The sequence below is a fragment of the Microtus oregoni genome, unplaced genomic scaffold (assembly GCF_018167655.1).
Source record: "Microtus oregoni isolate MIOR12 unplaced genomic scaffold, Mior012 000007F_ref0000211, whole genome shotgun sequence".
Lineage (NCBI taxonomy): Eukaryota > Metazoa > Chordata > Mammalia > Rodentia > Cricetidae > Microtus > Microtus oregoni.
The window spans coordinates 24,267,935-24,280,892 of record NW_024543066.1 but is presented as its reverse complement, the minus strand read 5'-3'; the positions used below and the strand labels follow the sequence as shown (position 1 = coordinate 24,280,892).

At 45.2% G+C, this 12,958-nt stretch overlaps 1 non-coding gene across 1 annotated transcript; it reads right to left on the bottom strand.

Annotated features, from left to right (window-relative positions):
• Positions 1 to 11,713: 11,713 nt before the first annotated feature.
• On the bottom strand, positions 11,714 to 11,785 carry Trnae-uuc. Its single transcript has one exon. It is a non-coding gene; the product is annotated as a tRNA-Glu (tRNA).
• Positions 11,786 to 12,958: the final 1,173 nt, after the last annotated feature.

Sequence of the window (12,958 nt, the reverse complement as noted above, 5' to 3'; positions counted from 1 at the left end):
TTATTCTCAGATTCTGAGAATTTACACGCGCTCAGCCAGACACTGGTCAGGTTTTCCTGATCTCGGATTTGGTCATCAAGGTTCCATGGTCTCTGCAGCTGATGGGGTTGGAAGTCCCAGGAGGAATGTGAGTACCACACAGGCTCTGCTGTGGCCATCCAAGAGTTTGCAGGTTGAGTCAGATTATCTCACCGTCTGGTCTTTTTGCATTTCCACCCTCCCTCCTGCTGGGTTTTCCCTATTTGTCTCTTGTCTGTCCTGTCCCTTCGATCAAAGGCAGGATCAGAAGGGAATGAGACAGGCTCACCAACACATGACATGCTGTGTGTGTGTGCGCACACACGCACACAGGACTGCACGCTTGGTGTGCTAGTCCTCCCTTTGAAAGCTGATGCAAAGGGTATGTATCTAATTATGATGTTTGAGTTTTCAGTAGATGCCCATAAGGTTTGCTGTTGTTGAATTCAGGGTTTTGTTTGATGGTTTTATTTTTCTTTTGCTGGGGATTAGAATTCATCCTGAGAGCATTCACAATCTTCTTTCTGGCCTCTACTCTGTGAGAGGGGATCTACTGAAAACTGAAAATGGAATTAGAGGAAGAGACTGCTAATCCCGAAGATGGGAGGAGAGAGACCACTGACCCCAATAATCAATGCCAATAAAAGCAAACAGTTAATTAAAGCAAACACAGGCTACATCCCTCTAAGGCAGGGTTCAAGAGGTCAGCAGCGGACATGTGCAAGATAAGGGTTTTTACAAAAAGCTCAAGGATGGGGGTTTACAAATATGGAGTTTGGGGACACATAGGCGGGGTCACAGAAGCAGAACATAAGATGCTCTTAACAACAGGAGGGCATAGTTATTACGAGCAAAGGTAAGGTTGCAAGGTGGGCCTAACAGCTTTTTGAAACAAAGGCATGATTGTCATCTCCTTGAAGAGGCAGTACAGAACCATTTGTAGTTAAGATTACAAGTGGAACAAAGGCCAGTCTTGGAGAAAGGGAGATTTAATCATAGACAGGAATGAGCCTAGTTTGCCTTTATTGAAAGATGGCTTTCAAGCCCAAGATGAAGGCAGGCTGGTTCGCCAGTAACAACTCAGATGACCTAAAGATCTAAAGGGGACTGGAAGACGGCATGGTAGTTAATAAGAGCATGTTTGCTCTTACAGAGGATCCAGACTTGGTTCCCAGAACGCACAGCCATCTGTAACTCCGAGGGATCTGGCAGTCTTTTCTGATCCCTGTGGACACTGGGCATGCATGTGTTACTACATACGTGTGGACAAAACATAAAACATACAAATCTAAAAAAAATACGCATAAAATAAAAGGCATGCCTCTAAACATTTTTTTTAAAAAACAAACAAGCTAAAACAAAAACTAGATGATGTAACAGTCAGGAGGCAAACCCACCAGATTAATGAATTATGAGAAGAGCTGGCTGCTGTGCTGAGACCCACAGTCTTACGTCCTAGGCAGTCTTCTGGCTTTAGGAAGCTAGAATATTAGGAATACATTTGAAATTAAGACTGTATGCATGTCTTATCTACAGCCCTGCATTTGGGAGGCAGAGGCAGGAGGATGGCAAGTTGGCCAGCTTGACCAGAGAGAGCCTGTCTTAAGAAAACAAGCAAACAAACAAATACACTAAAAACAAAAGAAAAAAATCAAGAAACAAGAAATTCAAGGGTAAATTTGCACCAGAAAATAAACTATGCTGTGCTTCAGGAAGTAAACTTAGCACTGGCTTAGAATCCAGGATTTACCAGGGGAGAAAGGAAACAACCCTAGCTCAGCCGAGGACTCCAGCGTATAAGTTTTTATCTGAGGAAAAGTGAACAAAAAATAAGGCTTATTTCTGATTAATTGTCTAGATCAAGCATAGACCTCACTTGAAGACTGATACTCAAAAAGACCAGGGAGAGACTGGTGGGGGGCACTCATTGCTTTTTCCCTGGTTAGTCTAATATCTGCTGATTTGGGAGTCTCAGGAGGCAGCTGCCTTGATTTTAGACACCTTGAGAACCGCGAAGCACAATTCTGGAGAAGCTGTGAGCTCTCAGTGTCCTCTGCTGGAGAAAAGACTTTACATAGCTCTATGAGGTTGAGGTTCCTCCAGAGTTCAGTTCACCAGTCTCGGGAACAAAAACAGAAATCAGAACACTTTCTTTTTTTTTTTTTTTTTTTTTTTTTTGGTTTTTCGAGACAGGGTTTCTCTGTGGTTTTGGAGCCTGTCCTGGAACTAGCTCTTGTAGACCAGGCTGGCCTCGAACTCACAGAAATCCGCCTGTCTCTGCCTCCCAAGTGCTGGGATTAAAGGCGTGCGCAACTACCGCCCGGCTCAGAACACTTTCTAGAAACTTCTATTACCCCCCTTTACAAGCCTCCAGAGGAAAAGAGACTATGTTCTCTGCATGAGGGAAGAGATCACCTCCATGTCTGAATACCTTCTTGCTGGGCTCTTTAGAAAAGATCACATCTAACAGACTGGGGAGAATCTGAACCGCTCCTGCTATGTTGTTTTTACTCAGAGGAAAGCAAACTGCACCCTGACGGCAGCCGCCGGGGGAAGCCAAGGGGACCAAGCTCTGCTGTGAGACCAGGCCAGGACTTGCGATGGGAAAGCCGCTGCTCAAAGCCCTGTTCGCCGGTGTCTGTGTCCTGCAGATGGCTGACCAAGGATGGAGATAAGTAGGATTTATGGGAGGGGTCTCCCCAAAAGGTCCGGCACACAGTCCTCTTTCTAGTCAAACAGAAAAACCTCATTTATCTGTTAACAGCATCCAGGAGAAAATGGCCCTTGAAGATGCTATCTGTGGAAAGTCTTTGTGTGCTGTAACAGAAGCTGTTTGTGTCGGTGGAGGTGAAGGAGCCATTGTGGCTTTGAATTCTCAGTCAGCCTTTGCTGTGAAGTTGCTGCCTAGGACTTCTCATTTACAGCACCTGACACTGCCGTAGCTGCCAGGACCCATTAGTACCGTCTGGATGGCTGCCTCTGCCAATTAGAAAGAATTTAGCATTAATGAGGGTCTGGACAACTAAACGGCTCCCCGTTGCTAACTCAAGAGACAACCGGGAGAGATGCATATGCCTTCAGAGATGTAGATATTTGTTTTTCCATTCTAGCGTAAGCACACCACATTCATTATGCTCATAATGCATTTATCTTGGCAGCCGACCTATTTACTGTTGCTGATTACGTCAACGCTCAGGTCTGCTGCCCAGTTCAAGCTCTGAGTCAGTCCAGGACGGTCCAGTTCAAATTATCTCCCCTCCCCCCAGAGTTACCTTCCAATTGCTCTCCCTGTTCTGAGTTGTCACTTAATAGCAACACAGACATTTCTGTGTTTCAGTCAGAGGTTGTCAGGGGCGTGGAGTGATTGTTTCAGGATGGGTGGGAGACTTTCCTGAAAGCATGTTGGATTGTCTTAATTGGACTTTTAGTAGGCAAGAATCGGGCCTTCTAAGCTTCAGGAAACACATTAGGATTGATCTGTCCCATAAAACATTGCCCCACCCCAAACGTCCTAAGGGAGTCCAAGCCAGGGAATGTTTCCAAATGTCTAACGCGCAGGCCTGGTTGGCCCCTCCTAGGAATTCCACATATTCCCCTCTGACAACAGACCTCCTGAGACATTCAGACATTCACAGAGTAATGTGGTTGTGCCACAGAGTAATGGGCAGCAAAACGGCTCCCACAGCAAATTACGGTACAAGCTAGAGTCGCTTGTATTAGAGAGGGAACTGTAAAGAAACTGCCAAAGTGGCTGCTCCATTAGAGAGGATTGTATTGTGAACAGGGAGAGAGCAGCCAGAGGCATCTGGGAGAGTAGCCTGAAAGAAACAGACTGGACCGGGCCAGAGCTAGCCAAGCAGAGAAAGGAGAGTTCCTGGAGTAGCGAGAACTAGCAAGAGGGAGAACAGTAGAGAATCCTAAGGAGGATGCCCGTGAGCTGGAGCATGCCTGGGAGCTTGAGGTAGAGGCAGGGGGTGAGAGGGGCCAGGATGCTAGTGTGGGGGCTTTGAAATATAGAACATGTGCTTGTAAGTAGGTACTGAGGGGGCATGGGCTTTGGGGAGCAGTCACAGGTTTATGTCAATGGAAAGTCCATGTCCCTCCTGCCAGAGGCAAGGGAAACGATTCCTTCTGGCAGATGGAAAAGCTGACTCGCAAATTCCTGCTGTGTTCTGGCTTTTATCTAACCAGATATCTTTCTATAGTCCAGCTTGAATTGGGCCAAAAGTGTCATTTCTGGATAGACGCACTATCCCTTTGGAGTCTGGGAAACTGGAGTTTCCTTTGGACCTGATACTGCCTGCCTGAGTTAAAAAACAAAACAAAACAAACAAACAAACAAAAAAACAACCTGGATTTAAGAGTCAGTCTCCTGTCTCCTAGTGGTATGACCTTTGCTGAATGGTTTAAGCTTAGTAATTCGTTTCCATGACAGCAAAAGGAAGCTGGTGTCTTAGTCACTGCTCTATTGCTGTGAAGAGACACCATGACCAACTCTTATAAAGGAAAACATTTAATCAGGCTGGCTTACAGTGTCAGAGGTTTAATTCATTTCAGCATGTCTGGAACCATGGTAGTGTGCAGGCAGACATGGTGCTGGAGAAGGAGCCGAGAGTTCTATGTCCAGATCCACAGGCAGCAGGAAGAGAGAGAGAGAGAGAGAGAGAGAGAGAGAGAGAGAGAGATCCACTGGGCCTGGCTGGGGTTTCTGAAACCCCAAAGCCCACCCTCAGTGACAGCCTTCCTCCAGCAAGTCCACACCTACTCCAACAAGGAAACACCCCTAATAATAACATTCTCTGGTGACCTGCGCACCTATGGGGGCCGTTCTTATTCAGGAAGCCTTACTCATTCTGACAATAGTGCTGTTCATCTGTCATGCCACATACAGGATGCAGGCTGCCCCCCTCCCAGTGCAATGCCAGCCTATGCTACATAGCTAGGCCCTCACTCAAGAAACTAAAGCCAAACCAGTCTGTCTCTACCAGCAAGGGGCACCCGGTGAGTTGTGGGCCAGATCACTTTGCAAATAAGGAAGCAGTGCACACACAATACCTGTCAGGTCAGCATGACTGCACACACAATACCTGTCAGGCCAGCATGGCTGCACACACAATACCTGTCAGGTCAGCATGACTGCACACACAATACCTGTCAGGCCAGCATGGCTACACACACAATACCTGTCAGGTCAACATGACTGCACACACAATACCTGTCATGTTAACATGGCTGCACACACAATACCTGTCAGGCCAGCATGGCTGCACACACAATACCTGTCAGGTCAACATGACTGCACACACAATACCTGTCAGGTCAGCATGGCTGCACACACAATACCTGTCAGGCCAGCATGGCTACACACACAATACCTGTCAGGTCAACATGACTGCACACACAATACCTGTCAGGTCAACATGACTGCACACACAATACCTGTCATGTTAACATGGCTGCACACACAATACCTGTCAGGTCAGCATGACTGCACACACAATACCTGTCAGGCCAGCATGGCTACACACACAATACCTGTCAGGTCAACATGACTGCACACACAATACCTGTCATGTTAACATGGCTGCGCACACAATACCTGTCAGGCCAGCATGGCTGCACACACAATACCTGTCAGGTCAACATGACTGCACACACAATACCTGTCATGTTAACATGGCTGCACACACAATACCTGTCAGGCCAGCATGGCCTGCTGCTCCTACTGTTGAGGATACTAGGGAAGAGGGGAGGCCAAAAATCCAGTCTCCAGAGAGTGAAAAAGCTGAGATTTGGTCTTTAAGTCACTCTCCTGAAGTTGATTTAGAAAGGGTACTTCTCACTCACGTCATGGCCATGGAGTGTGGCAAGACAGCAGGGACTAGAGAGTGAAACACTAAGGGTCCCATGTAAAAGTTGCCACTTTTCAGAGGAAGACTGGGTGCCCTTCCTCACCTGGGCTTCATCTGAGGAACAAAGCCTGTGTGAAAACAAGCCCAGAAACATACAAAGAGAAGGGTGGGACCACAAAGATCTTCCAGGGGACCCACATGGCCCAGTTCTCCTTGGCTCTGTTCCCTGCTCATTAGCCCACTCTCAAAAATGTGTTTTCTTTCTTAATAAAACATGAGGCTACACAGAGAAACCCTGTTTTGAAAACCCAAGTTAAGGGGGCTGGAGAGATGGCTCAGAGGTTCTGCTCTTCCAGAGGTTCTGAGTTCAATTCCCAGCAATCACATGGTGGCTTTTGCAACCATCTATAAAGATATCTGGTGCCCTCTTCTGGTTTATAGGCATGCATGCAGACAGAACATTGTACACTTAATAAATAAATGTTAATAATATAATTATATATAAATATAATAATTATATAAATTCTTGTATATTATATAATTATTATATAAATATAATAATAATCTTAATAAATCTTTTTTTTTCTTAAAAAAAGAAAAGAAATGCTAAATGAGAGTTGGGAATTGCAATTCATTTCTGTAATCTCAACATTCTAGAGCCTGAAACATGAAGACTGCTTTGAGTTTGGGGCTAGCTTTGAAACTAGCCTAGTGAGACTCTTTCTCAAACAGCAAAAATAAAAATAATAAGTTAAATGAAGATGGTTATGTTTTTCATTTATCTACAAATACATATCATTTTCATATACCAATATGTATTAACTAATTATGCTATTGGGGCCTCTCTAGTTTGACTGAATTTGCCATCAGGGATTCAGAGGTGGTGGATGGGTTTTAGAAATAAGCCGGGGAACAGTACCAGGAGTAAGTGCCCCTTATTGACCTGGAGACCTGGTTCATATCCGCTCAGGGACCAGGAAGGTAGGGTCAAAGGAAAAGGTTCCATCTGTCTGCAAACAATGCTTGGTACTCCGGTGGCTGGAAATGGAGCTATGCTTCCTTGCTGTCTTCGGTAACCTCAATTCTCACCTCAGAAGGGAAAGGAGAGTTGATTCTGGAGCCAAGTAGAGTGACCATGGCCCAGGAACACAGAAGTAAGCTACCCAAATTCCATGTTCCAATGTGGCAATGGTTTGATGACGTTTGGCTTTGTTTTTATGAGGTGGGATAATATTTTTTTTTTTTTTTTTTTTTAGTTTTTCGAGACAGGGTTTCTCTGTAGCTTTGGAGCCTGTCCTGGCACTCTTGTAGACCAGGCTGGCCTCGAACTCACAGAGATCCGCCTGCCTCTGCCTCCCGAGTGCTGGGATTAAAGGCGTGCACCACCACCGCCCGGCGGGATAATATTTTTAATTAGAATGATATTACAGCATTTCCCCATTCCCCGACCTCCCTCACTCCCTTTCAAATGCATGGCCTCTTTTATTATTATGTGAACACACGTACAAATATATAAATACAACCCGCTGAGTCCATTTAGTGTGTTTTGTGTGTCTATGATTTCAGGACTGACCACTTTGTATTAAATGACCCATTAGGGGGCTCATCCTTGGAATGATTAGTATGGCAAGATATCTCTAAAAGTGCAATTATCACAGTTATCTAAGTAGACTTAAGGCTCACCCAATAAGAGGGAAATTCATGCTTGATACTAGAAACCTAGCCAACTACCCAGGCAGGGCTCCTGGGGCCCTGGATCTTAGAAGAGCATCTACCTCTGCCACTTTAAACTTATCCTTGTTCCCACAGATAAGGGTAGGTACCACTCCTCTGAAGAAGCCTGTCTACAGTAAATGGAGACCATCACAGAAAATCACAACTGGACATAATGCAGAAACCAGCTGTTTGTGGGGAGCCAACCCCAATGGATACATCGACAACAGGGCCCCTGCACCTAAGTTTCAGAGAACATCCTGGAAAAGGGAGAAGAGAGACTGTAAGAGCCAGAGGACCAGGAAGTCCGCTGTGAGAGTGTGTCTCTTAGACACGACAAGGAAGTTACATCCATGGTGGCCTAAACAAGACCTGAACAAAGATGGTATCAAAAGACACACTAACTCAGAAGGTGGAGAACCTATGGGAACTCACCTCAGACAAAGAATTACGGGCTCATAATGACTGCCAAAAGAGGGAGAATTAGCCTCTCCCAGGGACAGGAACAGAACAAAGAAAGTCATAGCTCAAAGCACTTTTCCCCTACATTGGAGGACACCTTAGGCAGGTGGGTTAGAGCAAGCAGGGGAACCGGTGACAGCCTTTATGTGACCTGAGCATTCTCAGCCCTTTGGTTGGTTGGAAACCAGTGCTCTGCACATTCTCAAGGATTTGCCTGACATTCACGAAGATGTTAGACGGGGGTTCAGAAGAGAGCATTAATGCGTGGCTGGAAAGGGGCTAAAGATGTCCCAAGACAATTTAGCTCCGTACTTGCAAAATCCAAACTCTTCATGATTGCTGACTTAAATGACATCACTTTGCTATGTAATCACATAAGATATAAGCACAAAACCAAACCCTTAACACTATGATTTTAGTTGAACGGTGCCAGAAATAAGTGTTGTGGGACTTTGCTGCCCTCTAGTGGTTTATCTTCTCAACCACGGACACACGGCCTAGGGCTACTCTTTTTTTTTTTTTTTTTTTGAGACAGGGTTTCTTATAGCTTTGGAGCCTGTCCTTTTAAAGGGGTTTTGATGACCCACAGTGGGAGCTCCATAGAGAAGCAAACTCAGCTCTGGACTTCCAGGATTTGATGGAGTACTAGGGAATATTAACATATAGAGAGTTGATTTTAAGCATTCTTAATAAGGCTACTGGGTGAGTATATATTCATAAATTTGAAGTCACTCACTGCTAATTACATACTTTGCTTTCTTGGTGTTTAGGTTTTTGTTTGTTTGTTTTAGGGTTTTCCTTTAAGTTTTTTTTTTATATATATCTTATACACTAAGTCTCTGTCGGATGAATACCTCACAAAAAAAATCTCTCCAATTCTGTGGGCTGCCTCTTCACTCAATTTCCTTTGCTGTACAAAAGTGTTTGAGTCTCTTGGGGTGCCGCTTGTCGATTGTTAGGTCTCATTTCCTAGACAACTAGAGTTCTAGCCAGAAAATCTGTACCTATTTATATGTTGCAGTGCATCCTCTACTTTCCGACATGGTTTCTTATTATCGGGCTTTATGTTTGAGGTCCTTGATCCATTTAGAGTTGAGTTTTGAGCCGGGCGAGAGATCCTGTCTCATTCTTCTTCATCTTGAATTTCATTTTCCCCAGCACCATTTGTTAAAGATGCTGCCTTTTCTCCAATGTTTATTTTTAGCATCTTTGTCAAAAAAAATCAAGTGACTGAAGAATTCTATGGACTTAGGTTTGTGTCCTCAATTCTATTTCCTCCAATTCTGTTCTAGCGCCATGCTGTTTTTATGATTATGGCTCAGTGGTATAATCTGAAATAAGCTAAGATGATACCTCCTGTAGTATTCTTTTTGTTCAGAGTTGTTTTGGATATTCTTGGTCTTTTGTTCTTCCAAATACATTTTAATTTTCTTTCTGTGTGAAGAATGAAATTTTTGTTGTTGTTTGTTTGTTGCTTTTATGAGACAGGGTTTCTCTTTGTAGCCCTGACTGTCCTGGAACTCACTCTGTAGACCAGACTGACACTGAACTCACAGAGATCCTCCAGCCTCTGCCTCCCATGAGCTAGGATTAAAGACATGTGCCACCATGCCTGGTAGGGGGTTTTAAAGACAAAAGAAAGAGGAAAACTCAAACAAACAAAATTGGAAATGAATAAGGAACTATTAAAACACATGTCATTGAAACTCAGAAAATCCTAAGTTATAAACATCTACACTCCACTAAACCGGGAACTCTAAAAGAAATGGATTCATTTCTATACACATATACCAAAACAAAAAAGAACACTTAAAGTTGGGAGGGAGATATTGTGGGGAAGACCTTGGGAGCAGGAGAAGGAATAGGGAGTAGGTATGGTTAAGATATATTTTATACATGTGTGAAATTTTCAGAGAACAAATAAATAAGGACATAAAAGATTTTTTTAAAGAAAGCGAATGTGTTCATTTTGGAAATAAGGGTAATCTACAGTAACTAACTTCGGTGGTTGTGATAAGAAAGCACGACTCTAATCTGTCTCCAAGCAAGCCTTCACACCCAGTAAACACTGCAGAGGATCACTATGCAGGGCTGGAGGGACGCTCAGTGGTTAAGAGCATGTACTGCTCTTCCAGAGGACCTGCGTCGGTCTCCTATACCCTCCTCAGGCGGATTACAAATGCCCGGAACTCCTACTCCACGGAATCTGGCCTCTGAGGGCACCTGTGCGTGCGCGTGCGCGCACACACTGGAAATAAGTATTTTTTTAAAAGAAGGAATCACAGTGAGGGGAGGCCAGGAGAAATGATATCATATTGATAGTGTGCATGCCCTAGGACCAGAGTATGGGTCCCCAACACCCACATAAACGCTAGCTAATGTCAAAATTTGAGAGGTGAAGACAGGAGTTCCCCAGAGCAAACACGCTAGAGTAGCTGAGCCAGCGAGCTCTCCTGCTTGACAGGGCTCTTGTGAGGCCTGGTGGTTATGACACACAAACACAGTACAGGCAGCCTTGTGTGTTCACAAAGGGCCTGGAGTGCTGAAACCTACATGGCTTTGGACTCGACCTGGCAGGGTAGACGGGCATCAAGGGCGAGGGTGAATTATTGTAGGTGTCAGTCTTCATGCCTTCCACATAGATGACTTAAAATCACTTGCGTTATGAACCAATATATAGCAATATACAACCAGCATAAGACGGAACAATCTGACTTCCTCGAGGCCCATTTCTAGAGCAGTAGCCCCAGATTCCTGCATCCGTGTGACTCGTCTGCCCTCTGAGCACCCACAATTTAGATACAATTTGCTTTTCCAGTGTCAAAAACAACACTGATGACTGAAAAACTTGCTGTCATCTGTGCTTCATAGTTCAGTAAGTTACTCCAGGCTGCCACTATAGGGGCCACTGTTGGCGTGTCCGCTGAAGCTCCTCTCAACACCAGGGTGTGTAGACACAGTGGTGGTCGTCTGTCGTCTGTCATCTGAGCCCAGTGCAGTGGTGCACATCTGTAATCAGGAAACAAGGCAGGATAGGGAGTTAAAGGCCGGGCTAGGATACCTACAGGGAACCCGTCTCAGACGAAGAACGTTTGAAGTCAGTCCCGTACTGGAGGGAGGAATCATGCCCAGCACACTCAGCTGAGAAGGAAAGAACCCTGGCCGACAGATAAGACAGACAAACCTCATCAAGGAAGACGCTAGTTTGCAATTGCCGCTCGCAACCCCGCACATCTTACTTGCTGGAGGATGCGGCGTCTGCCCCCACCCCTACCCCTGCTTTCTGCTCCGTTCCCAGAACGCCTCTTTACTAGTTCTACCCCACATTTCTCTTCTTCTCAAGGCCAGGAAATACGGAAGGGGTCGGCAGAAGGAACTTCCGTATCCACACCCCACAGTGTTATTTTGAAAAATTAAATATTACTTTTAACTTCAATATCTATAGTTTTGCATTTGGATTGATAATATCTGATATAAGCAGTTATCGCGGGGCAAAATAAGTAGTTAGTATTGTGATGAATGCTGAAGTCAATTCATAGACTGATAAAAGCCATCCGTGCAGTGTCCTGAGCCTTCTGCACTCCATTACTATCTTGTGAGGTGTTAAGAGCCGCAAAGATGACGAGAATAGCAGCGAACTACTTTTTTAGGACAAAAATAGCACCTCGTTCCCATACCGGGAGTCGAACCCGGGCCGCCTGGGTGAAAACCAGGAATCCTAACCGCTAGACCATATGGGAGCTGCCGGCAGGTGTCTCTGCTTTGTCTACTATGATATCTACGTCAGCGGGGACGCTTGCCCAAACCCCACCCCCTAAGTTTTTCACCATCTTTACTTCCTGGGGATCCTCCGGCTGTCTCAGTCGTGTGACCAGGAGGATGGAACCTTCCTTCTCTGTGAGTGGAAATGGAGCGGAAGTCAGCAGCTAAACACTTTGCGGAGCTGTCTTCACCCTGTCCCAGCGGCAGCGGCAGGAGTGTCGCGCTTACCGGAGCCTGTCACACCCGGAGCCCAGCTGCGCAGTAAATACCTTTGTGGGCTCGACGTAGATTCAGTCCCGTGAACAGTGGCGTGATCAACGGTCCACGAGAGTCCCTCCCGCAGGAAGAATTTAGGGTCATTACGACTGTGTTCGGTCCTTTCTGCCTGCGGAGATGTCGCTTTATTGACAGTAGAATGTTAAGAAACTCATGGTGGATGCCTTTAATGCTTCCAAAACTCGGAAGGCAAAAAACTGGTTATAATCCTGTAAGGTCCCACCCCTCCTGGTTTACACACTGTGCCCTTCTCAAACGAAAAACTAAAGGGCTGTTCTCTTTAGTCTCAATAGTCCCAAGCATACAGGCACCAGGGAATCTGGAAGGGAAGTGCTCGCTTCTCTCACAGGCTTGTAATCTTAAGCTAGTCTTTTTGCTGCTTATCATCAAAAATTGGTAACAACCTGATGAAAAATTTTCAGATACTCAGCCAGAAAAACTTACAGCCTGAACTTTGATAGAAAAGCTGGGTGCACGATTCACTGAACAACTCAGCGAAACCACAGCAATTACAATTCCCTTATTATTGCATTAATACAATCCCAAATCCAAAAATCATATAGACTCAACTTTCCTTAAAGCTAATCCCAGCACTCGGGAGGCAGAGGCAGGCGGATCTCTGTGAGTTCAAGACCAGCCTGGTCTACAGAGCTAGTTCCAGGACAGGCTCCAAAGCCATAGTGAAACCCTGTCTCGAAAAACAAAAAACAAAAACAAAAACAAAACAAAAAAAAAAAACTGATTGAAGAGAGTCTGGAGGGATGGTTCAGTGGTTAAGAACAGTCCCTGGCGGCTCTTCAGGAGGCCCAGGGTTTCCCAGCACCCATGAGGCTGCTCAACCATCTGTAACTTACGTTTCGGGAGATCCATTCCCC